Source organism: Dendrobates tinctorius, unplaced genomic scaffold (assembly GCF_039654945.1).
Source record: "Dendrobates tinctorius isolate UK_male_01 unplaced genomic scaffold, ASM3965494v1 ptg000233l, whole genome shotgun sequence".
Taxonomy (NCBI): Eukaryota; Metazoa; Chordata; class Amphibia; order Anura; family Dendrobatidae; genus Dendrobates; species Dendrobates tinctorius.
The window spans coordinates 1,365,300-1,391,195 of record NW_027361900.1 but is presented as its reverse complement, the minus strand read 5'-3'; the positions used below and the strand labels follow the sequence as shown (position 1 = coordinate 1,391,195).

Below are 25,896 nucleotides of genomic sequence, written 5' to 3'. Positions count from 1 at the left end.
GGAGAAACTGCAGAAGTCAGAATTGGCCAATCAGCGCTCTTCACCCCTATACTTATCTACACAAATACAAGATATGAAATGACAATTAGACGCCATTCTCACCACCAGAACGGAGAGGCGCTAACTTGGAGTAAAGCCGCGTTTTATCACCATGCCAATAAGCCTAATAAGATGCCGCTCGTAAGCTCAGAATGAGAGAGTCACTGCATATAATCTCCTCTATAAAAGACCCTAAGGGTCAGACCTCAGCCCACCCCGATGTCATGTATAGCACTTATAATGAATACCCCCAGAGTTTGTATTCGCCCCCACAATCACCCCCCCCACTACTGGAGTCATTCCTTCACACACTACATCTACCTAACCTGACTGAGTCCGCGGCACAACAACTCCATTTACACATCTCTGAGGAGGAAATAGTTTCATCAATCAAAAAACTAAAAAGAGGAAAGGCCCCGGGGCCGGATGGTCTTACAGCAATATATTATAAAAAATGCAGCGATGTGCTGACACCACATATAAAAACCTCTGTAATTCACTACTAAATGGCGCACAGCTGCCCCCTGAGTTCTACGTGGCGCATGTAACCGTAATCCCTAATCCTAAGAAAGATCATCTCTAGTGTTGTGCGATACCGTCCGATACTTAAAAGTATCGGATCGGATGGTATCGGCCGATCTAAAAAAAATATCGGGTATCTCCGATTCCGATACCAGAAGTCCCATTCAAGTCTATGGGACTTCCGGTATCGGAATAAGAAAAACCCTATTTTTGCCTTGTACAGCCTCTCTGGGGTCTGAACGGGCCTTTCGGGGGGCTGTGCCAGCCTGCCGGGGGGGTCTGTGCAGGCTCCGGGGGGCTGTGCAGGCTCCGGTGGTCTGTGCCGGCCTGCCGGGGGGCTGTGCCGGCCTGCCGGTGGTCTGTGCAGGCTCCGGGGGACTGTGCCGGCCTGCTGGTGGTCTGTGCAGGCTCCGGGGGGCTGTGCCGGCCTGCCGGGGGGCTGTGCCGGCCTGCCGGTGGTCTGTGCAGGCTCCGGTAGTCTGTGCAGGCATCGTCCGATGGGACTACAAGTCCCATCGGGCGATGCCTGCTACCATGACAGTGATTGACACATTAGCCAATGATGGGACAGTAGTAGTCCCATCATCCGGCTAATGTGTTGAATGTAAAAAAAAAAAAAATTTACATGCTACATACATGCTACATACATACAACATGCATACTACATATATACTACATGTAACATACATACTACATACATGCTACATACTACATGCATGCTACATACTACATACATGCTACATACATACTACATACATACAACATATATACTACATGCATGTAACATGCATACTATATATATACTATATATACTACATGTAACATACATACTACATATATACTACATGCATACTACATACACGCTACATACATACTACATACATACACTACATGCATGCAACATACATAATACATATATACACATGCATGCAACATGCATACTACATATATACTACATGCATGCAACATACATATATACTACATACAATACATACATATAGACATACAGTACATATAACATAGAGTACATACTCACCGTCACTTGTCACTTTGATCCCCGAAGCCATTGTCGCCTGAGGAATAAATATCAAAATACCACTTTAAAAAAAAAAAAAGTCCCTAGTCTCACTTTATGCCATTGCTGCGTGGGAAATTCCCACGCAGCAATGGCATAAAGTGAGACTAGAGACTTTTTTTTTACAGTGGTGGAGGAATACATTGCGGAAGGATACCTACCTTCCGTCATTGTATTCCTGGAGCTGGTAGAGAACGGTAGCATCAGCTGATGCTGCTGTTCTCCACGCAAGATGGACGTGGGACCCTCGTGGACTTCTGCGGATCGGGGTAAGTATATTGGTGTTTTTTTATTTTGATATTTATTCCTCAGGCGACAATGGCTTCGGGGATCAAAGTGACAAGTGACGGTGAGTATGTACTCTATGTTATATGTACTGTATGTCTATATGTATGTATTGTATGTAGTATATATGTATGTTGCATGCATGTGGTATATATGTAGTATGTATGTTGCATGCATGTAGTGTATGTATGTAGTATGTATGTAGCATGTATGTAGTATGTATGTAGTATACATGTAGTATGTATGTAGCATGTATGTAGTATGTATGTAGTATGCATGTAGTATATATGTAGTATGTATGTTACATGTAGTATATATAGTATATATGTAGTATGCATGTTGCATGCATGTAGTATATATGTTGTATGTATGTTGCATGTAGTATATATGTATTATGTATGTAGTATGTATGTAGCATGTATGTAGTATGTATGTTACATGTAGTATATATGTAGTATGCATGTTGTATGTATGTAGCATGTATGTAGCATGTATGTAGCATGTAAATTTTTTTTTTTTTTTTACATTCAACAAATTAGCCGGATGATGGGACTACTACTGTCCCATCATTGGCCAATGTGTCAATCACTGTCATGGTAGCAGGCATCGCCCGATGGAACTTGTAGTCCCATCGGACGATGCCTGCACAGACCCCCGGAGCCTGCACAGACCACCGGCAGGCCGGCACAGCCCCCCCGGCAGGCCGGCACAGCCCCCCCGGCAGGCCGGCACAGACCACCGAAGCCTGCACAGACCACAGGCAGGCCGGCACAGCCCCCTGGCAGGCCGGCACAGCCCCCCGGCAGGCCGGCACAGACCACAGGAGCCTGCACAGACCACCGGCAGGCCGGTACAGACCCCCGGACAGTCGGCACAGCCCCCCCGAAGGCCCGAACTGACGGCGCATCATGATGCGCACAGACAGCGCATCATGATGACGTCATTTCGGCAGCCAATCAGAGCCACAAAAGTGGCTCATTGCATTTTGGACTTCCGATTCCGGTATCCGATACGAAAAAAGTATCGGTACTCGGTATCGGAATTCCGATACGGCAAATATCGGCCGATACCCGATACTTGCGGTATCGGAAAGCTCAACACTAATCATCTCACAACAAATTATAGACCTATATCCCTCTTATACATTGACTTCAAAATCTTTACCTCCATTGTGACTAACAGGATCAATAAAATCCTCCCTCACCTCATCCATCGGGGTCAGGTTGGTTTTATACCAGCGCGACAGGCCCCAGATAATATTAGGAGAGCGTTAAATATTACTCATACAACTAACCTACGGCGAAAGCGACTTCTCCTGCTTGCATTAGATACTGAGAGGGCTTTCGATTCGGTGTCCTGGACGTATCTCTTTACAGTTCTATCGGAAGTCGGATTCTCCCCTAAACTTATAAAGTGCCTCCAATTGTTATATGATAGCCCTATCGCTTATGTAAAACTCCCGTCACCACATCCCCCTCCAATTAATATTCAGAGGGTACCAGGCAGGGCTGTCCTCTATCTCCGGATCTTTTTGCACTTGTAATGGAACCCATTGTGGAAGCAATAAGGAGAGATCAGAATATCCTGGGCCCTGAGAATATGGGAGACCAATATAAAGTCAGCCTCTTTGCGGATGATCTCCTGCTAACATTAATAAGTCCCCACACTACACTCCCTCACGTGTTTTCCCTCCTTCACGAATTTGAGAAGATCTCAGGGTTAAAGATTAAAATTGATAAATCCGAAGCATTATTTGTACATTTTCCTAAGAGCAAACTAATATAGCCTCCCATTTTGGGTTTATAGACAAAGAACAATATCTAACATATCTGGGTATCAACTTAACAGCCAACAGGTCACCTCTGTTTAGGTGGAATTACACTCCACTGATCCAAAACTTCCAGAGGGACCTGGATAGATGGGCTTCCTCAAAGTTATCCTGGCTCGGCAGAATACATGCATTAAAAATGGTGTCACTGCCTCGCTTCTTATATCTATTTAGGTCCCTCCCAATTATGGTACCAGCCAGAACGTTCACTCATTTACACTCTATGATGTCTACGTTTCTTTGGCTCGGAAAACAACCCAGAATTGTGCAAAAACTTATGTTCCGTCACAGAAAAGAAGGGGGTTTATCCCTCCCTAATTTTACACTTTATTACAAGTCGGCACAGATTGCTCCATTAATAAGTGCGTGTTCATATCCCAATAGTCTGAGATGGGTTATTCTGGAATCATTTCTCTCCAAACCATTCTCTTTATCAGGCCTAATGTGGACCACAGACCGACTTCCACGGGGGTTAATGAATGTGGCTCCTTTTACAGTCCACTCGTTGCTTCTTTGGAGCAAAGTCCGGTTTAAATATAACTTACAATCAAGCCCTTCTCCCCTGACAGCTATATTACAAAACCCCATGTTCCCACCAGGCCTTGAGCCACAAATGTTTTCTTGGTGGAAGCTGAAAGGTATTCATATACTTAAACATTTGTGTTCCCCATTTAATATCTTACTTGACAGACAGGAATTTGTTCAAACATTTGAACCTCCAGTTAGGGAGGTAATGCGATTGAACCAGATCTTCCACTTTGCAAAGCAGATCCTCCCGAGCGGTACTACTCTCAGGGCAACCAGTTTTGAAAATTAATGTCTAAATGACACTTTGGGCAGGGGAACGATCGCTCATTGACAGTAGTGTAGCTACCGGGCAGAGGGGGCGGTGGCCCCGGGCCTCGCGCTCTGATGGGGCCCACCCGAGCTATGCTATGTAACTATATCGGCGTGCAGATCGCACCGATACAATTCCATGCTGCAGCAGGGAGTGAGTCATGTGACCGCTCTTCTGCAGAGGAGAGGGGGAGGGGAGGTCACTCACCCAATCCTGGCTGAGCGCGCTCTCCTTGAAAGCTCCCTGCTGCAGAGAAGTCATCAGCTCCAGCAGCAGCCTGGACGCAGGGGGCTCTGCCTCTGCCTGTGAGCCGAGTTCACTGTCTGCTCTGCACTTGATTGCTTCTGACTGAGAGGAGCCTGACAGCTGAGGAGCCGCTGCTCCAGGACCGGTGGACACTGCACACAGCATGGGGATTGATGAGTATCTATGGTAATTACTATTTGAAGTGTCTAATCTGTTGCTTTGGATATATACATACAACTTACTGCTATTGGGGTGTAATGTTCATTACATGACGCTCTCCTTACGTGTTACACAGTTTTCAGGCACTTTGCAGCGGTCACTGATGCGCTATATGGCGATGCTTTGTCTTGGCCTGGGAATTTACTGCACTTTGGGACTGAGAGAAAACCAGGAAAAGTGCAAACTAGAGATCGCACTGCTGGCTGCAGGCATTGAGCTGTGCAGAGAAAGCGGCGCATCCTCCCTGGCAGAGGGAGGGTTAAACCAGTGTATCACCTTATCTCGCTGTTTGTGCTGGCGTGTAATTATTAACCTACCCGTTACCAGGCTGACAGCGAGTCCTGGAGGATTAGGGGATGTGCACACGTTGTGGATTACTCTGCGGATTTTTCCGCGCGGATTTGGCCAAATCCACAGGTAAATCCACAGGTTAAATGACCGGCGTTTTACCTGCGGATTTAGTGCAGATTTTGTGCGGATTTCCCCTGCGTTTTTACACCTGCGGATTCCTATAATGGAGCAGGTGTCAAAACGCTGCGGATTCCGCACAAAGAATGGACATGCTGCAGATTTAAATCCGCAGAAAATCCTCAGCGTGTGCACTGTGTTCTTCATTTCTCATAGACTGTACTGTACAACGCAGCAGAAACTGCTGCAGATCCACAGGACCAAATCCACTGCAGATCCGCAGCAGAATCCGCAACGTCTGCACACACCCTAACTAGTGTTTGCTGCTCCTACTGGGAAGTGAAGTCTGGCACTTGTAGTGCCACAGCAGCAGTTAGTGCTTGGTGACAAATAGCTGTGGAATAGTGTGTTTCTATACAGCGATTGTTAGCGGCATGGACATGTTACTAGTGTGATACAGTTGTGGCCAAAAGTATTGACACCCCTGCAATTCTGTCAGATAATACTCAGTTTCTTCCTGAAAATGATTGCAATCACAAATTCTTTGGTATCATCTTCCTTTAATTTGTCTTAAATGAAAAAAACACAAAAGAGAATGAAGCAAAAAGTAAAACATTGATCATTTCACACAAAACTCCAAAAATGGGCCACACAAAAGTATTGGCACCCTCAGCCTAATACTTGGTTGCACAACCTTTAGCCAAAATAACTGCGACCAACCGCTTCCGGTAACCATCAATGAGTTTCTTACAATGCTCTACTGGAATTTTAGACCATTCTTCTTTGGCAAACTGCTCCAGGTCCCTGATATTAGAAGGGTGCCTTCTCCAAACTGCCATTTTTAGATCTCTCCACAGGTGTTCTATGGGATTCAGGTCTGGACTCATTGCTGGCCACCTTAGAAGTCTCCAGTGCTTTCTCTCAAACCATTTTCTAGTGCTTTTTGAAGTGTGTTTTGGGTCATTGTCCTGCTGGAAGACCCATGACCTCTGAGGGAGACCCAGCTTTCTCACACTGGGCCCTACATTATGCTGCAAAATTTGTTGGTAGTCTTCAGACTTCATAATGCCATGCACACGGTCAAGCAGTCCAGTGCCAGAGGCAGCAAAGCAACCCCAAAACATCAGGGAACCTCCGCCATGTTTGACTGTAGGGACCGTGTTTTTTTCTTTGAATGCCTCTTCTTTTCTCCTGTAAACTCTATGTTGATGCCTTTGCCCTAAAAGCTCTACTTTTGTCTCATCTGACCAGAGAACATTCTTCCAAAATGTTTTAGGCTTTTTCAGATAAGTTTTGGCAAACTCCAGCCTGGCTTTTTTATGTCTCGGGGTAAGAAGTGGGGTCTTCCTGGGTATCCTACCATACAGTCCCTTTTCATTCAGACGCTGACGGATAGTACGGGTTGACACTGTTGTACCCCCGGACTGCAGGGCAGCTTGAACTTGTTTGGATGTTAGTCGAGGTTCTTTATCCAACATCCGCACAATCTTGCGTTGAAATCTCTTGTCAATTTTTCTTTTCCGTCCACATCTAGGGAGGTTAGCCACAGTGCCATGGGCTTTACACTTCTTGATGACACTGTGCACGGTAGACACAGGAACATTCAGGTCTATGGAGATGGACTTGTAGCCTTGAGATTGCTCATGCTTCCTCACAATTTGGTTTCTTAAGTCCTCAGACAGTCCTTTGGTCTTCTTTCTTTTCTCCATGCTCAATGTGGTACACACAAGGTCACAGGACAGAGGTTGAGTCAACTTTAATCCATGTCAGCTGGCTGCAAGTGTGATTTAGTTATTGCCAACACCTGTTAGGTGCCACAGGTAAGTTACAGGTGCTGTTAATTACACAAATTAGAGAAGCATCACATGATTTTTCCAACAGTGCCAATACTTTTGTCCACCCTCTTTTTTATGTTTGGTGTGGAATTATATCCAATTTGGCTTTAGGACAATTCTTTTTGTGTTTTTTCATTTAAAACAAATTAAATGAAGATAATAATACCAAAGAATTTGTGTTTGCAATCATTTTCAGGAAGAAACTGAGTATTATCTGACAGAATTGCAGGGGTGTCAATACTTTTGGCCACAACTGTATATTAGTATCAGTAATGCAGGTAACTTATTGTTGGAGTGAATCCTACAATGTGGTGAGCTACAGGGGGGAGGGAGGTCACCCCGGGACCAGCACTCTGAGGGGACCCACCCACAGCACGCCGATAGTGTTGCATTCTGCGGCAGATCAGGCAGAATCGATCTCCCTGCTCTGCCACCTGGCCACTATGAGGCCCCTGAGCAGGCGCTAGGGCCCTGAGCAGGCGCAGTGGGTCCCCACCTGTCATTGCAAAATCAACTGTGTTGGCTGGAGGCCATTTCCCCTCTGTCAATCCCTTCACTGGCTCCCAATTGCCCAGAGACTCCATTACAAAACCCTAACCATGACATACAAAGCCATCCACAACTTGTCTCCTCCATACATCTGTGACCTCGTCTCCCGGTACTTTCCTGCACGCAACCTCCGATCCTCACAAGATCTCCTTCTCTACTCCCCTCTTATCTCCTCTTCCCACAATCGCATACAAGATTTCTCTCGCGCATCACCCCTACTCTGGAACTCTCTACCACAACATATCAGACTCTCACCTACCATCGAAACCTTCAAAAAGAGCCTGAAGACCCACCTCTTCCGACAAGCCTATAACCTGCAGTAACCACCGATCGACCAAACCGCTGCACGACCAGCTCTACCCTCGCCTACTGTATTATCACCCATCCCTTGAAGATTGTGAGCCCTCGCGGGCAGGGTCCTCTCTCCTCCTGTACCAGTTATGACTTGTATTGTTTAAGATTATTGTACTTGTTTTTATGTATACCCCCCTCACATGTAAAGCGCCATGGAATAAATGGCGCTATAACAATAAATAATAATAATAATAATTTCAGCTGACTACATTGATGAGAGAAGGAGCATTACGCTCCCTCTCCCATCATCCCCCTCTCATCAGCTTCTGATGTCACTAACGCCAACACTGACAGGGGGTCACGATGACGTCACTGCTCGGAGCCTACAGTCCGGAGATGTGCGGGAGCTCGCAGTAGGGAAGAAACCAGGAGGAAAGGTGAGTTTTGGATTTATTTTTTATGAGGCTGGCTATGGGGTGCATTATATAAAGGGCTGCATTATTCTATAGGGTCTGCCTATGGGGAGTGCATTATACTATACTGAGGACTATAGTGAACTTGTCTGGCACATTATACTATATGGAGGCTATCTAGCGGGCCATCATACAGTGTGGAGATTACAGTGCTGGAGCTATCAAACAATTTGGGGAATACTAAGCGGTCAGTGTATATACAGTGAGGGGGGATTAGACTGTGTATAAGAGAGCATCATACTGTGTATAGGGGAGCATCATACTGTGTATAGGGGAGCATCATACAGTGTATAGGGGAGCATCATACTGTGTATAGGGGAGCATCATACTGTGTATAGGGGAGCATCATACAGTGTATAGGGGAGCATCATACAGTGTATAGGGGAGCATCATACTGTGTATAGGGGAGCATCATACTGTGTATAGGGGAGCATCATACTGTGTATAGGGGAGCATCATACTGTGTATAGGGGAGCATCATACTGTGTATAGGGGAGCATCATACAGTGTATAGGGGAGCATCATACAGTGTATAGGGGAGCATCATACTGTGTATAGGGGAGCATCATACAGTGTATAGGGGAGCATCATACAGTGTATAGGGGCCATCATACAGTGTATAGGGGAGCATCATACTGTGTATAGGGGAGCATCATACTGTGTATAGGGAAGCATCATACTGTGTATAGGGGAGCATCATACAGTGTATAGGGGAGCATCATACAGTGTATAGGGGAGCATCATACTGTGTATAGGGGAGCATCATACAGTGTATAGGGGAGCATCATACAGTGTATAGGGGCCATCATACAGTGTATAGGGGAGCATCATACAGTGTATAGGGGAGCATCATACTGTGTATAGGGGAGCATCATGCAGTGTATAGGGGAGCATCATACAGTGTATAGGGGAGCATCATGCAGTGTATAGGGGAGCATCATACAGTGTATAGGGGAGTATCATACTGTGTATAGGGGAGCATCATACAGTGTATAGGGGAGCATCATACAGTGTATAGGGGAGCATCATACTGTGTATAGGGGAGCATCATGCAGTGTATAGGGGAGCATCATACAGTGTATAGGGGAGCAACATACAGTGTATAGGGGAGCATCATACTGTGTATAGGGGAGCATCATGCAGTGTATAGGGGAGCATCATACAGTGTATAGGGGAGCATCATACAGTGTATAGGGGAGCATCATACAGTGTATAGGGGAGCATCATACTGTGTATAGGGGAGCATCATGCAGTGTATAGGGGAGCATCATACAGTGTATAGGGGAGCATCATACTGTGTATAGGGGAGCATCATACTGTGTATAGGGGAGCATCATACAGTGTATAGGGGAGCAACATACAGTGTATAGGGGAGCATCATACAGTGTATAGGGGAGCATCATACAGTGTATAGGGGAGCATCATACTGTGTATAGGGGAGCATCATGCAGTGTATAGGGGAGCATCATACAGTGTATAGGGGATCATCATGCAGTGTATAGGGGAGCATCATACAGTGTATAGGGGAGCATCATACTGTGTATAGGGGAGCATCATACAGTGTATAGGGGAGCATCATACAGTATATAGGGGAGCATCATGCGGTGTATAGGGGAGCATCATACTGTGTATAGGGGAACATCATACAGTGTATAGGGGAGCATCATGCAGTGTATAGGGGAGCATCATACTGTGTATAGGGGAGCATCATACTGTGTATAGGGGAGCATCATACAGTGTATAGGGGAGCATCATACAGTGTATAGGGGAGCATCATACAGTGTGTAGGGGAGCATCATACAGTGTATAGGGGAGCATCATACTGTGTACAGGGGAGCATCATACAGTGTATAGGGGAGCATCATACAGTTTATTGGGGAGCATCATACAGTATATAGGGGGCCATCATACAGTGTATAGGAGAGCATCATACTGTGTATAGGGGAGCATCATACAGTGTATAGGGGAGCATCATACTGTGTATAGGGGAGCATCATACAGTGTATAGGGGAGCATCATACAGTGTATAGGGGAGCATCATACTGTGTAAAAGGAAAGCATCATACTGTGTATAGGGGAGCATCATATTGTGTATAGGGGAGCATCATACAGTGTATAGGGAGCATCATACTGTGTATAGGAGAGCATCATACAGTGTATAGGGGAGCATCATACAGTGTATAGGGGAGCATCATACTGTGTATAGGGGAGCATCATACTGTGTATAGGGGAGCATTATACAGTGTATAGGGGAGCATCATACAGTGTATAGGGGAGCATCATGCAATGTATAGGGGAGCATCATGCAGTGTATAGGGGAGCATCATACAGTGTATAAGGGAGCATCATACAGTGTATAGGGGAGCATCATGCTGTGTATAGGAGAGCATCATACAGTGTATAGGGGAGCATCATACAGTGTATAGGGGAGCATCATACTGTGTATAGGGGAGCATTATACAGTGTATAGGGGAGCATCATACAGTGTATAGGGGAGCATCATACAGTATATAGGGGAGCATCATACTGTGTATAGGGGAGCATCATACAGTGTATAGGGGAGCATCATACAGTATATAGGGGAGCATCATGCGGTGTATAGGGGAGCATCATACTGTGTATAGGGGAACATCATACAGTGTATAGGGGAGCATCATGCAGTGTATAGGGGAGCATCATACTGTGTATAGGGGAGCATCATACTGTGTATAGGGGAACATCATACAGTGTATAGGGGAGCATCATGCTGTGTATAGGAGAGCATCATACAGTGTATAGGGGAGCATCATATAGTGTATAGGGGAGCATCATACTGTGTATAGGGGAGCATCATACAGTGTATAGGGGAGCATCATACAGTATATAGGGGAGCATCATGCGGTGTATAGGGGAGCATCATACTGTGTATAGGGGAGCATCATATAGTGTATAGGGGAGCATCATACTGTGTATAGGGGAGCATCATACAGTGTATAGGGGAGCATCATACAGTGTATAGGGGAGCATCATACAGTGTGTAGGGGAGCATCATACAGTGTATAGGGGAGCATCATACAGTTTATTGGGGAGCATCATACAGTATATAGGGGGCCATCATACAGTGTATAGGAGAGCATCATACTGTGTATAGGGGAGCATCATACAGTGTATAGGGGAGCATCATACAGTGTATAGGGGAGCATCATACTGTGTAAAAGGAAAGCATCATACTGTGTATAGGGGAGCATCATACTGTGTATAGGGGAGCATCATACAGTGTATAGGGAGCATCATACTGTGTATAGGGGAGCATCATACAGTTTATTGGGGAGCATCATACAGTATATAGGGGGCCATCATACAGTGTATAGGAGAGCATCATACTGTGTATAGGGGAGCATCATACAGTGTATAGGGGAGCATCATACAGTGTATAGGGGAGCATCATACTGTGTAAAAGGAAAGCATCATACTGTGTATAGGGGAGCATCATACTGTGTATAGGGGAGCATCATACAGTGTATAGGGAGCATCATACTGTGTATAGGGGAGCATCATACTGTGTATAGGGGAGCATCATACAGTGTATAGGGGAGCATCATACAGTGTATAGGGGAGCATCATACAGTGTATAGGGGAGCATCATACTGTGTATAGGGGAGCATCATACTGTGTATAGGGGAGCATCATACAGTGTATAGGGGAGCATCATACAGTGTATAGGGGAGCATCATGCAATGTATAGGGGAGCATCATGCAGTGTATAGGGGAGCATCATACAGTGTATAAGGGAGCATCATACAGTGTATAGGGGAGCATCATGCTGTGTATAGGAGAGCATCATACAGTGTATAGGGGAGCATCATACTGTGTATAGGGGAGCATCATACTGTGTATAGGGGAGCATTATACAGTGTATAGGGGAGCATCATACAGTGTATAGGGGAGCATCATACTGTGTATAGGGGAGCATCATGCAATGTATAGGGGAGCATCATGCAGTGTATAGGGGAGCATCATACAGTGTATAAGGGAGCATCATACAGTGTATAGGGGAGCATCATGCTGTGTATAGGAGAGCATCATACAGTGTATAGGGGAGCATCATACAGTGTATAGGGGAGCATCATACAGTGTATAGGAGAGCATCATACAGTGTATAGGGGAGCATCATACTGTGTATAGGGGAGCATCATACAGTATATAGGGGAGCATCATACTGTGTATAGGGGAGCATCATACTGTGTATAGGGGAGCATCATACAGTGTATAGGGGAGCATCATACAGTGTATAGGGGAGCATCATACAGTGTATAGGGGAGCATCATACAGTATATAGGGGAGCATCATACAGTGTATAGGGGAGCATCATACAGTGTATAGGGGAGAATCATACTGTGTATAGGGGAGCATCATACAGTGTATAGGGGAGCATCATACTGTGTATAGGGGAGCATCATACAGTGTATAGGGGAGCATCATATTGTGTATATGGGAGCATCATACAGTGTATAGGGGAGCATCATACAGTGTATAGGGGAGCATCATATTGTGTATATGGGAGCATCATACAGTGTATAGGGGAGCATCATACTGTGTATAGGGGAGCATCATACAGTGTATAGGGGAGCATCATACAGTGTATAGGGGAGCATCATACTGTGTATAGGGGAGCATCATACAGTGTATAGGGGAGCATCATACTGTGTATAGGGGAGCATCATATTGTGTATATGGGAGCATCATACAGTGTATAGGGGAGCATCATACTGTGTATAGGGGAGCATCATACTGTGTATAGGGGAGCATCATACAGTGTATAGGGGAGCATCATACAGTGTATAGGGGAGCATCATACTGTGTATAGGGGAGCATCATACTGTGTATAGGGGAGCATCATGCAGTGTATGGGGGAGCATCATGCAGTGTATAGGGGAGCATCATACTGTGTATAGGGAGCATCATACTGTGTATAGGAGAGCATCATACAGTGTATAGGGGAGCATCATACAGTGTATAGGGGAGCATCATACTGTGTATAGGGGAGCATCATACTGTGTATAGGGGAGCATCATACAGTGTATAGGGGAGCATCATACAGTGTATAGGGGAGCATCATACTGTGTATAGGGGAGCATCATGCAATGTATAGGGGAGCATCATGCAGTGTATAGGGGAGCATCATACAGTGTATAGGGGAGCATCATACAGTGTATAGGGGAGCATCATGCTGTGTATAGGAGAGCATCATACAGTGTATAGGGGAGCATCATACAGTGTATAGGGGAGCATCATATTGTGTATATGGGAGCATCATACAGTGTATAGGGGAGCATCATACTGTGTATAGGGGAGCATCATACAGTGTATAGGGGAGCATCATACAGTGTATAGGGGAGCATCATACTGTGTATAGGGGAGCATCATACAGTGTATAGGGGAGCATCATACAGTGTATAGGGGAGCATCATACTGTGTATAGGGGAGCATCATGCAGTGTATGGGGGAGCATCATGCAGTGTATAGGGGAGCATCATACTGTGTATAGGGAGCATCATACTGTGTATAGGAGAGCATCATACAGTGTATAGGGGAGCATCATACAGTGTATAGGGGAGCATCATACTGTGTATAGGGGAGCATCATACTGTGTATAGGGGAGCATCATACAGTGTATAGGGGAGCATCATACAGTGTATAGGGGAGCATCATACTGTGTATAGGGGAGCATCATGCAATGTATAGGGGAGCATCATGCAGTGTATAGGGGAGCATCATACAGTGTATAGGGGAGCATCATACAGTGTATAGGGGAGCATCATGCTGTGTATAGGAGAGCATCATACAGTGTATAGGGGAGCATCATACAGTGTATAGGGGAGCATCATACTGTGTATAGGGGAGCATCATACAGTGTATAGGGGAGCATCATACAGTGTATAGGGGAGCATCATACAGTGTATAGGGGAGCATCATACTGTGTATAGGAGAGCATCATACAGTATATAGGGGAGCATCATACAGTGTATAGGGGAGCATCATACAGTGTATAGGGGAGAATCATACTGTGTATAGGGGAGCATCATACAGTGTATAAGAGAGCATCATACAGTGTATAGGGGAGCATCATACAGTGTATAGGGGAGCATCATACAGTGTATAGGGGAGCATCATACTGTGTATAGGGGAGCATCATACAGTGTATAGGGGAGCATCATATTGTGTATATGGGAGCATCATACAGTGTATAGGGGAGCATCATACTGTGTATAGGGGAGCATCATACAGTGTATAGGGGAGCATCATACAGTGTATAGGGGAGCATCATACAGTGTATAGGGGAGCATCATACTGTGTATAGGAGAGCATCATACAGTATATAGGGGAGCATCATACAGTGTATAGGGGAGCATCATACAGTGTATAGGGGAGAATCATACTGTGTATAGGGGAGCATCATACAGTGTATAGGGGAGCATCATACTGTGTATAGGGGAGCATCATACAGTGTATAGGGGAGCATCATATTGTGTATATGGGAGCATCATACAGTGTATAGGGGAGCATCATACTGTGTATAGGGGAGCATCATACTGTGTATAGGGGAGCATCATACAGTGTATAGGGGAGCATCATACTGTGTATAGGGGAGCATCATACTGTGTATAGGGGAGCATCATACAGTGTATAGGGGAGCATCATACAGTGTATAGGGGAGCATCATACTGTGTATAGGGGAGCATCATACAGTGTATAGGGGAGCATCATACAGTGTATAGGGGAGCATCATACTGTGTATAGGGGAGCATCATACTGTGTATAGGGGAGCATCATGCAGTGTATGGGGGAGCATCATGCAGTGTATAGGGGAGCATCATACTGTGTATAGGGGAGCATCATACAGTGTATAGGGGAGCATCATACAGTGTATAGGGGAGCATCATACTGTGTATAGGGGAGCATCATACAGTGTATAGGGGAGCATCATACTGTGTATAGGTGAGCATCATACAGTGTATAGGGGAGCATCATACTGTGTATAGGGGAGCATCATACTGTGTATAGGGGAGCATCATACAGTGTATAGGGGAGCATCATACAGCGTATAGGGGAGCATCATACTGTGTATAGGAGAGCATCATACAGTGTATAGGGGAGCATCATACTGTGTATAGGGGAGCATCATACAGTGTGTAGGGGAGCATCATACTGTGTATAGGGGAGCATCATACAGTGTATAGGGGAGCATCATACTGTGTATAGGGGAGCATCATACAGTGTATAGGGGAGCATCATACTGTGTATAGGGGAGCATCATACAGTGTATAGGGGAGCATCATACTGTGTATAGGGGAGCATCATACTGTGTATAGGGGAGCATCATACAGTGTATAGGGGAGCATCATACTGTGTATAGGGGAGCATCATACTGTGTATAGGGGAGCATCATACTGTGTATAGGGGAGCATCATACAGTGTATAGGGGAGCATCATACAGTGTATAGGGGAGCATCATACTGTGTATAGGGGAGCATCATACAGCGTATAGGGGAGCATCATACTGTGTATAGGAGAGCATCATACAGTGTATAGGGGAGCATCATACTGTGTATAGGGGAGCATCATACAGTGTGTAGGGGAGCATCATACTGTGTATAGGGGAGCATCATACAGTGTATAGGGGAGCATCATACAGTGTATAGGGGAGCATCATACTGTGTATAGGGGAGCATCATACAGTGTATAGGGGAGCATCATACAGTGTATAGGGGAGCATCATACTGTGTATAGGGGAGCATCATACAGTGTATAGGGGAGCATCATACAGTGTATAGGGGAGCATCATACTGTGTATAAGGGAGCATCATACAGTGTATAGGGGAGCATCATACAGTGTATAGGGGAGCATCATACTGTGTATAAGGGAGCATCATACAGTGTATAGGGGAGCATCATACTGTGTATAGGGGAGCATCATACAGTGTATAGTGGAGCTGTACAGCAGGAGACTCATGACATTATTAAATGTAAAGTGGGCACTTATTGTTATAGGGAACTCAGGTAACTCTGACTGTCAAAGGGGCACAAATGGCGCTATTACTTTCTAGGGGACAAAATATGGGCACTGTTTCCGAGAGTTGCTTTAGAATTTAGAGAGCACAGAGAACCACACAGCAGGTACAGTTAAAGGGACACATACAGCAGCAGCGGCTCAGCATTGGGGTATCAGCAGGGTAAGGAGTTTGTGCAGGTAGGGAGTAGTCCCATTGGTGACAGTGCTGAAAATATGAGACATGAAATGTATCTTTGTTGTAATCTCTGCAGACGAGTCCTGGCTGGAAGAAGTTGTCATGTTGGTCTGGGCCAGATGGAAAAGTGAACGATTCCATCAGAAAGAACGTCAGCTGTAAGTCACCATCTGTAACTGTGCTGTGATCTCTTATACGGTATGTTGTGTAGGACAGGTATCTACCACTCACTATATGGCGGTAATATCAATATTGGTCTTTATTTAGAAATTATATTCAGCAACAGCGCGGTCCTCTGCTGAGGTTCTCCTCCACTATTACTGGGCGTCACCGAGTTGTAATCAAGGTTACCTGGTTGGGGGCTCACTCAGAAGTTTTGCCCCCCCTGAACCAAAACCCTAGCTACGTCTCTGCTCACTCATCTACTATGCTATAAATTCTCCACAAAATGATAAAAAAATTGAAGTATATGTTACAGTGGGAGGAGGATTTGGGGTTTGAACAGTCAATTGATGAATGGTATCGTAGCTATGACACCCTATCATGAGGTAGTCACCAGACTTCCCTTGTGGAGACCTCCTCAAAACTATTGCACAGAGTCTATTATGTACCAGAAAAAATTCACAGCATTTTTCCTAAAATCTCAGGAGACTGTTTTAGGGGCTGTGGAATATCTGGTGACATGAGACATATTTGGTGGTCTTGTACGGTGGTTTCTGGGCTTTGGGAGAAGGTGAAGCGTCTGATAGCACAGATGTATGGTGGACCGGTTGTTCTGGAACCTTCTACCCTTTTACTGGGAACCAGGCCTTCTCGGCTTCCAGAAAGCTTTCAGAAGCTAGTAAACTACTTATGTATGGCCACTAAAATCCACATTGCGGCAAAGTGGAAGTCGCCCTCACTGCCAATATCTATGGTGAAAGAGAAGATGAACAACATTAGAATCATAGAATCGTAGAGTTGGAAGGGACCTCCTGGTCCAACCCCCTGCTCAAAGCAGGATTCGCTAAATCATCCCAGTCAGATGTCTGTCCAGCCTCTGTTTGAAGACTACCATTGAAGGAGAACTCACCACTTCTCGTGGCAGCCTGTTCCACTCATTGATCACTCTAACTGTCAAAAAGTTTTTTCTAATATCTAATCTGTGTCTCCTCCCATTCAGTTTCATCCCATTGCTTCTAGTCTTTCCTTGTGCAAATGAGAATAAAGTTGATCCTTCTACAATGTGACAGCCCTTTAGATATTTGTAGACAGCTATTAAGTCTCCTCTCAGTCTTCTCTTTTGCAAACTAAACATTCCCAAATCCTGCAACCTTTCCTCATAAGACAGGGTTTGCAGACCGGTCACCATTCTGGTCGCTCTTTTCTGAACTTGCTCCAGTTTGTTGATGTCTTTTTTAAAATGTGGTGCCCAAAACTGGACACAATATTCCAGATGAGGTCTGACCAAAGAGGAATAGAGGGAAATAATGACTTCACGTGATCTAGACTGTATGCTTCTGTTAATACATCCTAGAATTGCATTTGCCTTTTTTGCTGCTGCATCACACTGTTGACTCATATTCAGTCTGTGATCTATTAGTATACCCAAGTCTTTTTCACATGTGCTGTTGCTTAGCCCTATTCCTCCCATTCTGTATATGCTTTTTTCATTTTTATTGCCCAGATGTAGTACTTTGCATTTTTCCCTGTTAAAAATGTTATTCTCATTTGTGGCCCCAGCTTTTCTTGTAGAATAAATCCCTTTCTCACACAGTCCTGTAGCTAGGAGGGATAGCTAATACTAGAGAAGAGAGAGAGAGGATTCAAAAAGATATAAATAAACTGGAGAAGTGGGCAGCAACAAACAGAATGGTTTTTAACAGGGAAAAATGCAAAGTACTACATCTGGGCAATAAAAATGAAAAAAGCATATACAGAATGGGAGGAATAGGTGTACATAATAAAAACAAGTACAATAATGTTAAACAATACAAGTCATAACTGGTACAGGAGGAGAGAGGACCCTACAAGGGATGGGTGATAATACAGTAGGCGAGGGTAGAGCTGATCATGGTCTATGACTGAAGCTGGGGGTATACTGGTGTATACAGCGTACACAGGGGGGTCTGTGACCAAAGCTGGGGGAATACAGGTGTATACAGCGTACACAGGGATCTGCGACCGAACCTGGGGGTATACGGGTGTATACAGTGAACACAGGGGGCTGTGACCGAATCTGGGGGTATACGGTGTATGCAGCGTACACAGAGGGGTCTGCGACCGAAGCTGGGGATATACGGGTGTATACAGCATACACAGAAGGGTCTATGACTGAAGCTGGGGGTATACGGGTGTATACAGCATACACAGGGGGGTCTGTGACCAAAGCTGGGGGTATACAGGTGTATATAACGTACACAGGGGTCTGTTACCGAAGCTGGGGATATACGGGTGTATACAGCATACACAGAGGGATCTATGACGGAAGCTGGGGGTATATGGGTGTATACAGCGTACACAGGGGTCTGCGACCGAACCTGGGGGTATACGGGTGTATACAGCATACACAGGGGTCTGCGACCAAAACTGGGGATATATAAAGGTGCATACAGTGAACACAGGGGGCTGTGGCCGAATCTGGGGGTGTACGGTGTATACAGCGTACACAGAGGGGTTTGCAACCAAAGCTGGGGGTATACGGGTGTATACAGCATAAACACAGGGCTCTGAGACTGAAGCTGGGGGTATACGGGTGTATACAGTGTACACAGGGGTCTGCAACCAAAGCTGGGAGTATACGGGTGTATATAGTGTACACAGGGGTCTGCAACCAAAACTGGGGATATATACGGGTGCATACAGTGAACACAGGGGGCTGTGGCCGAATCTGGGGGTGTACGGTGTATACAGCGTACACAGAGGGGTTTGCAACCAAAGCTGGGGGTATACGGGTGTATACAGCATAAACACAGGGCTCTGAGACTGAAGCTGGGGGTATACGGGTGTATACAGTGTACACAGGGGTCTGCAACCAAAGCTGGGAGTATACGGGTGTATATAGTGTACACAGGGGTCTGCAACCGAAGCTGGGGGTATACGGGTGTATACAGCGTACACAGAGGTGTCTGCGACCAAACCTGGGGGTATACAGGTGTATACAGCGTACACAGAGGGGTTTGCAACCAAAGCTGGGGGTATACGGGTGTATACAGCATAAACACAGGGCTCTGAGACTGAAGCTGGGGGTATACGGGTGTATACAGTGTACACAGGGGTCTGCAACCAAAGCTGGGAGTATACGGGTGTATATAGTGTACACAGGGGTCTGCAACCGAAGCTGGGGGTATACGGGTGTATACAGCGTACACATAGGTGTCTGCGACCAAACCTGGGGGTATACAGGTGTATACAGCGTACACAGAGGGGTTTGCAACCAAAGCTGGGGGTATACGGGTGTATACAGCATAAACACAGGGCTCTGAGACTGAAGCTGGGGGTATACAGGTGTATACACTGAACACAGGGGTCTGCGCCCAAAGATGGGGGAATATGGGTGCATACAGGGCACACTGAAGGGTCTGCGACCGAAGCTGGGGGTATACAGAGAACACAGAGGGGTCCACACAAACATAGCTCCGCTCCATACACCTTGTACACACACGGCTCCGCTCCGTACACCTCGTACACACACGGCTCCGCTCCGTACAGCTCGTACACACACGGCTCCACTCCGTACACCTCGTACACACGCGGCTCCGCTCCGTACACCTCGTACACACACGGCTCCGCTCCGTACACCTCGTACACACGCGGCTCTGCTCCGTACACCTCGTACACACGCGGCTCCGCTCCGTACACCTCATACACACGCGGCTCCGCTCCGTACACCTCGTACACACACGGCTCCGCTCCGTACACCTCGTACACACACGGCTCAGCTCCGTACACCTCGTACACACACGGCTCCGCTCCGTACACCTCGTACACACGGCTCTGCTACATCCACCCTGTAAACCCCTCCTGACCCCACACAGAAACTTCCCCTCATCCAGCACCATGACAACCAGCACAGCAGAGTCCTGCACACACTGAGGCCCCTGATCATGTGACCCCCTGACTCCTCCCCTCCTGTGACCTCATCACAGGTCCTGTGCGCACAGAGCAGCTGTAGAAATCTCCGGCCTCGGGGGTCTCACCAGACTTCGCTCTTTTCTTGCAGGGGCCGCAGTGGATTTCATCCTGGATCCATAGAGCTGAATAGAGGAGCGATGTTCCTTCACTGTGATGGGAATTGATGGTGACGTTTGTCCAACGTCCACGTTACCGAGTAAATCCCCCCAGGACTGCAGCCGGTAAAGACCCCGATATCCACAGGTGTCCCCTCTAATTGGGGGAAAGGGATAGAAAAGCCTCTTATCCCGAGGGGAAACCCTGTACATGGAGACATCGGCCTCAGATCTCTCCTGTCCTGTTCTTCCAGAAAAGCCTCAAACTTCTGTGTGTGACTCAGAGCTGAGATCTAACGGGATAGAAGATTCCAGTGCGGGGAAGACGGGAAACCTTCATATAGACGGCCGGTGGGGATGGAGGCAGTGACCGACTCTGGCCAAATCTGTCTCTAGAGCCGCAGTAGAAGATGAAGATGTCGTCCTCATCATGAAGGAGTTATTTCTCATGTCGCGTGTAATGAATATCTCCTGCAGTATTGCTAATGCCGATTCCAGTGTCGGTAATGAGACGAGAATTAGCGTTATGGAAGATGAGTCTATGAGGAACGTGTTCAGCTGCCGACTCCGAGGAGGAAACTGCTTGTTGTCTGTGGCCTAAATATATAGGTTTTATTAGTAGATGTCAGGGTAGAAAACTAAACCCTGTAAGATAATAAATCTCCTCATATGTTTCCCCTATTATCTCCAGTAATTGTATTATTACACAGGATTCTTATGATGTTACATCGGATCATCTTCTTCTCATTCAGGTCTCTACAATATCGGATCCTCTCAGTGAAGATCTTCTACAGAAGAGAATTTTCCTGATTTACCCATCAAGGATGGATATGGACAGAGACAAGATGGCGGAGAGGATGTTACACCTCACCCTAGAGATCCTCTTCCGTCTCACTGGAGAGGTGAGAGATTCTGATGACGTCACATTACATCATTCTTATCTATGGGAATAACAGATGGACAGAACTGGAGAGGTGAGGACTCTGGAAATGTCTGTAGTGAGATTTATTAATGTGTCTCTCCATAACCAGGATTACACAGTGGTGAAGAAGACCTCTAGTGATCGCTGTCAGGACCCTGTGTCTGAGGGATGGGGAAGACCCCTGAGCCCAATCACGGGGCCTCCACCTCACCCCCTGATCCATGAGGACATCAATGAGCAGAAGATCCTAGAACTCATCTACAAGATGATGGAGCTGCTGACTGGAGAGGTGACACTGCTGGGAATGCTGGGACATTATACAGTAACACTATGAAGGGATCGGGGGGATGACGGTATCATTGTATGTGTCAGGTTCCTATAAGGTGTCAGGATGTCGCTGTCTATTTCTCCATGGAGGAGTGGGAGTATTTAGAAAGACACAGAGATCTGTACAAGAACGTCATAATGGAGGTTCCCCAGCCCCTCACATCACCAGGTAATAGACAGGACTAAATACACACGGCCTATAATTATCTGTATGTAGAGAATGAATTCACTCCCTGTATGTGTTTCCTCCAGATCTATCCAGTAAGAGGACAGCACCAGAGAGATGTCCCCGTCCTCTTCTTCCACAGGACTGTAACCAAGAAGATCCCAGTGCTCCTCACGATCATCAGGTAGATGGAGAGAAGGTGTCAGGAGATCTCCCCTATGATGTGTAGACGGCTGTGAAGGTCTTGTGCTCAGTCTTGTTTTATCCACCAGTATTATGTGTTTTATACTTGTGTAATGAGAACGGTGGAGATGGCAGGATTAGAGCTGATCATAGATGGGACTTCTCCATCTGTCTGTGACTTTTACAATATTTGTTTCAGGGTGAAGATCTGACCCATATTAATACTACAGAGACATATGTGAGGGGTGATGAGTGGTGTAAAGAGGAGATTCCCACATATGACTACCCAGGTGAGTAGTAACCACTGAATGCAGAGAAGTCACAGATTCCTCTCAGTCACCGGCTGTGGCTGCTTTATCGGTGGTGTAGTCCGGCCGTATTACCATGATCACCATTTTGCCTCTAGACCACAACATTCTCCTCCACCCAAAACTGTTCAAATTTCTTTGGGCATTGAAAGCCCTTTTCTATAGAACTTAGAACCTGGAGGATCCATCCACCTCAAAATGCTGACCGTTACCTGCCCAGATCTGTAACTATAAAGCCAAATGACAGCGTACGTAGAATGTGCTGACAAGATAGAAAATCACTTGAAAAAAAAATTATGATGGGCCTGTAAGAGAAAGCGGAGGGTAATGATGCTGTTGGCTTCCTAGATCCCTGAGATCTTATCGGATGAATCTCCGTTCTCTCCCTTCTGTGCTGCTGAATGTCTCATGGTTCCTAGGGATGAGCGAGTATACTCGTTAGGATTTGGTACTCGCAGTACTCCAATCCTGGTGAGTATTTCACAACTCTCCGCTCTAAGCTGTGCGTGGCTGGTGGCTGTAATATACATTTATTCCCGCCTGCAGGAGATGTGTTGGCTCCAGTCCTGGTGTCATGGAGTCACTCCACGTCATAAATTACATTGTTTTTGATCCTAAGGAATTCAGATTACTGCAAAATCTCTCCTGAAATGGGGAGCAATATTATTTTCTCTAATCTTCTGCTCCGGATCCATAGTAGCTCCAATGGTCCACCATAAATGAGGGCAACTCTGGTTTACTGTTGTGTAATCTGTATTTGTAGTTTTCAATTAATGAGATTCTCGTGATCTGGGGTGGGGCTGTGGGCGGGGCTGTGGGCGGAGCTTTATGAGGTGTGCTGATTACATATTCCTCTGTATTGGCTTATGACAGGTCGCTGATCCCTCACTGACCTGCCCCCCATTATTACATAATGCATATAATAGCATTGATATTATTCGTGATAATGCCTATAATATTGTGGCTATTGTGAGGCTTAGAAAAAAAATTACATCCAGCAAAATGTCACCAGCGGTGCCTGTCCAGTAACCTCTATCTCTTACTTTGCTGGTTGTCACTATCTTCTCTGCTTTCCATATCCCAAGGATTGCCTTGCTCATCGCCCTTTAACACCCTCACATGGAATCTGACCTTACACTGGGACCATGGTGTTACCTGCTATTCTGTGGTGTTAGATGCCAAGAAGAATAGTCAGGTAGCTGGGTCAGAACCAGAAGGACAGAATACAGAATCAGAAGACACAAGAGTAGTCAGTAAGGGTGGTTTCACATTAGCGCTTTTTAAGCGCACGCAAGGCCGGGGGTACCTCCGCCCCCGAGCCGGCTCTCTGCCCGGCGTGCCCGCCCCTTGCTTGTAGCGCCGCCTCCTAGCGCACAGCGGCGCCTGCGATCGGCGCACCCTATCTTTAGCATAGGGTGCGCAGATCGTGCGCAGGCCGTGCGCTAGTTGCGCTTTGACCTGCGCTGCGCACTTTTGACGGTGCGCCGTGCGCGCCAAAATCCGAAAAGTTTGATTTTGGCGCGCACGGCGCACCGTCAAAAGTGCGCAGCGCATGTCAAAGCGCAACTAGCGCACGGCCTGCGCACGATCTGCTCACCCTATGCTAAAGATAGGGTGCGCCGATCGCAGGCGCCGCTGTGCGCTAGGAGGCGGCGCTACAAGCAAGGGGCGGGCACGCCGGGCAGAGAGCCGGCTCGGGGGCGGAGCTACCCCCGGCCGTGCGTGCGCTTAAAAAGCGCTAATGTGAAACCACCCTAAACGGGCCACGGTCACAGCAGGAAACAAATACACAAGCCGCAAGCTGAGCACAGAGGACTGAACCAGAGGGGAACAGCGCTGTATCTGGCAGATTCCGGCCATGTGCTTTGCGCTTTAGTAGGGTGTGGTACTTTCCAATTGGCTGAAGTAGGGAGCAGATTACTCCAGCTGGACAGCAGGAACAGATCCCAGATGAGATTGGACACACCATATGCAGAAGCCCTAATATAACTAAATGACAGAAAAACAGAATAGTAGAAATCCCCATAAAGTGATTCCATGTTATAAACTAATTCACTGATGGTTATAATCTATACACACGTGGTCAAAATTGTTGGTACCCCTCGTTTAATGACAGAAAAACCCACAATGGTCACAGAAATAACTTGAATCTGACAAAAGTAATAATGAATAAAAAATCTATGAAAATGAACAAATGAAAGTCAGACATTGCTTTTCCACCATGCTTCCACAGAATTTAAAAAAAAATGAAACTCATGAAATAGGCCAGGACAGAAACGATGGAACCCCTGAAAATAATGTGACAAAAGGGACATGATAAATCCCGGTGTGTCCACTAATTATCATCACAGGTGTCTACAATCCTGGAATCAGTGAGTGACCTGTAAAGAGGCTACAGATACTCACTGTGCTGTGTGGTGACATGGTGTGTATCACACTCAACATGGACCAGAGGAAGTGAAGGAAAGAGTTGTCTCAGGAGATTAGAAAGAAAATTATAGACAAACATGTTACAGGTAAAAGTTATAAGACCATCTCCAAGCAGCTTCATGTTCCTGTGACTACAGCTGCACATATTATTCAGAAATTTAAGCTCCATGGGACTGTAGCAAACCTCCCTGGACGTGGCCGCAGGAGGAAAATTCATGGCACATCAAAGAGATGAATAATATGAATGGTAACAAAAGAGCCCAGAAAAACTTCTAAACAAAAGGTGAACTTCAAGCTCAAGGAACATCAGTGTCAGATCCCACCATCACAAAAATTTTCCTTTAGACCTAATTTTTTTTTACTTTCGTAAGGGTAATAGGAGAAAATGGACTATACATTTTGTTTTGCAATTTCTCCTGAGCATGCCTATACCCCATATTTCGGGGAAATCTACTGTTTGGGCACACGGCAGGGCTCGGAAGGGAAGGCACGCCATTTGATTTTTTGAATGTA

General features: G+C 46.1%; 1 pseudogene; it reads left to right on the top strand.

Moving 5' to 3' along the window:
• Window positions 1-20,965: 20,965 nt before the first annotated feature.
• The window catches only part of LOC141060256 (uncharacterized), a 57,172-nt pseudogene continuing 52,241 nt past the window's right edge, over window positions 20,966-25,896 (top strand).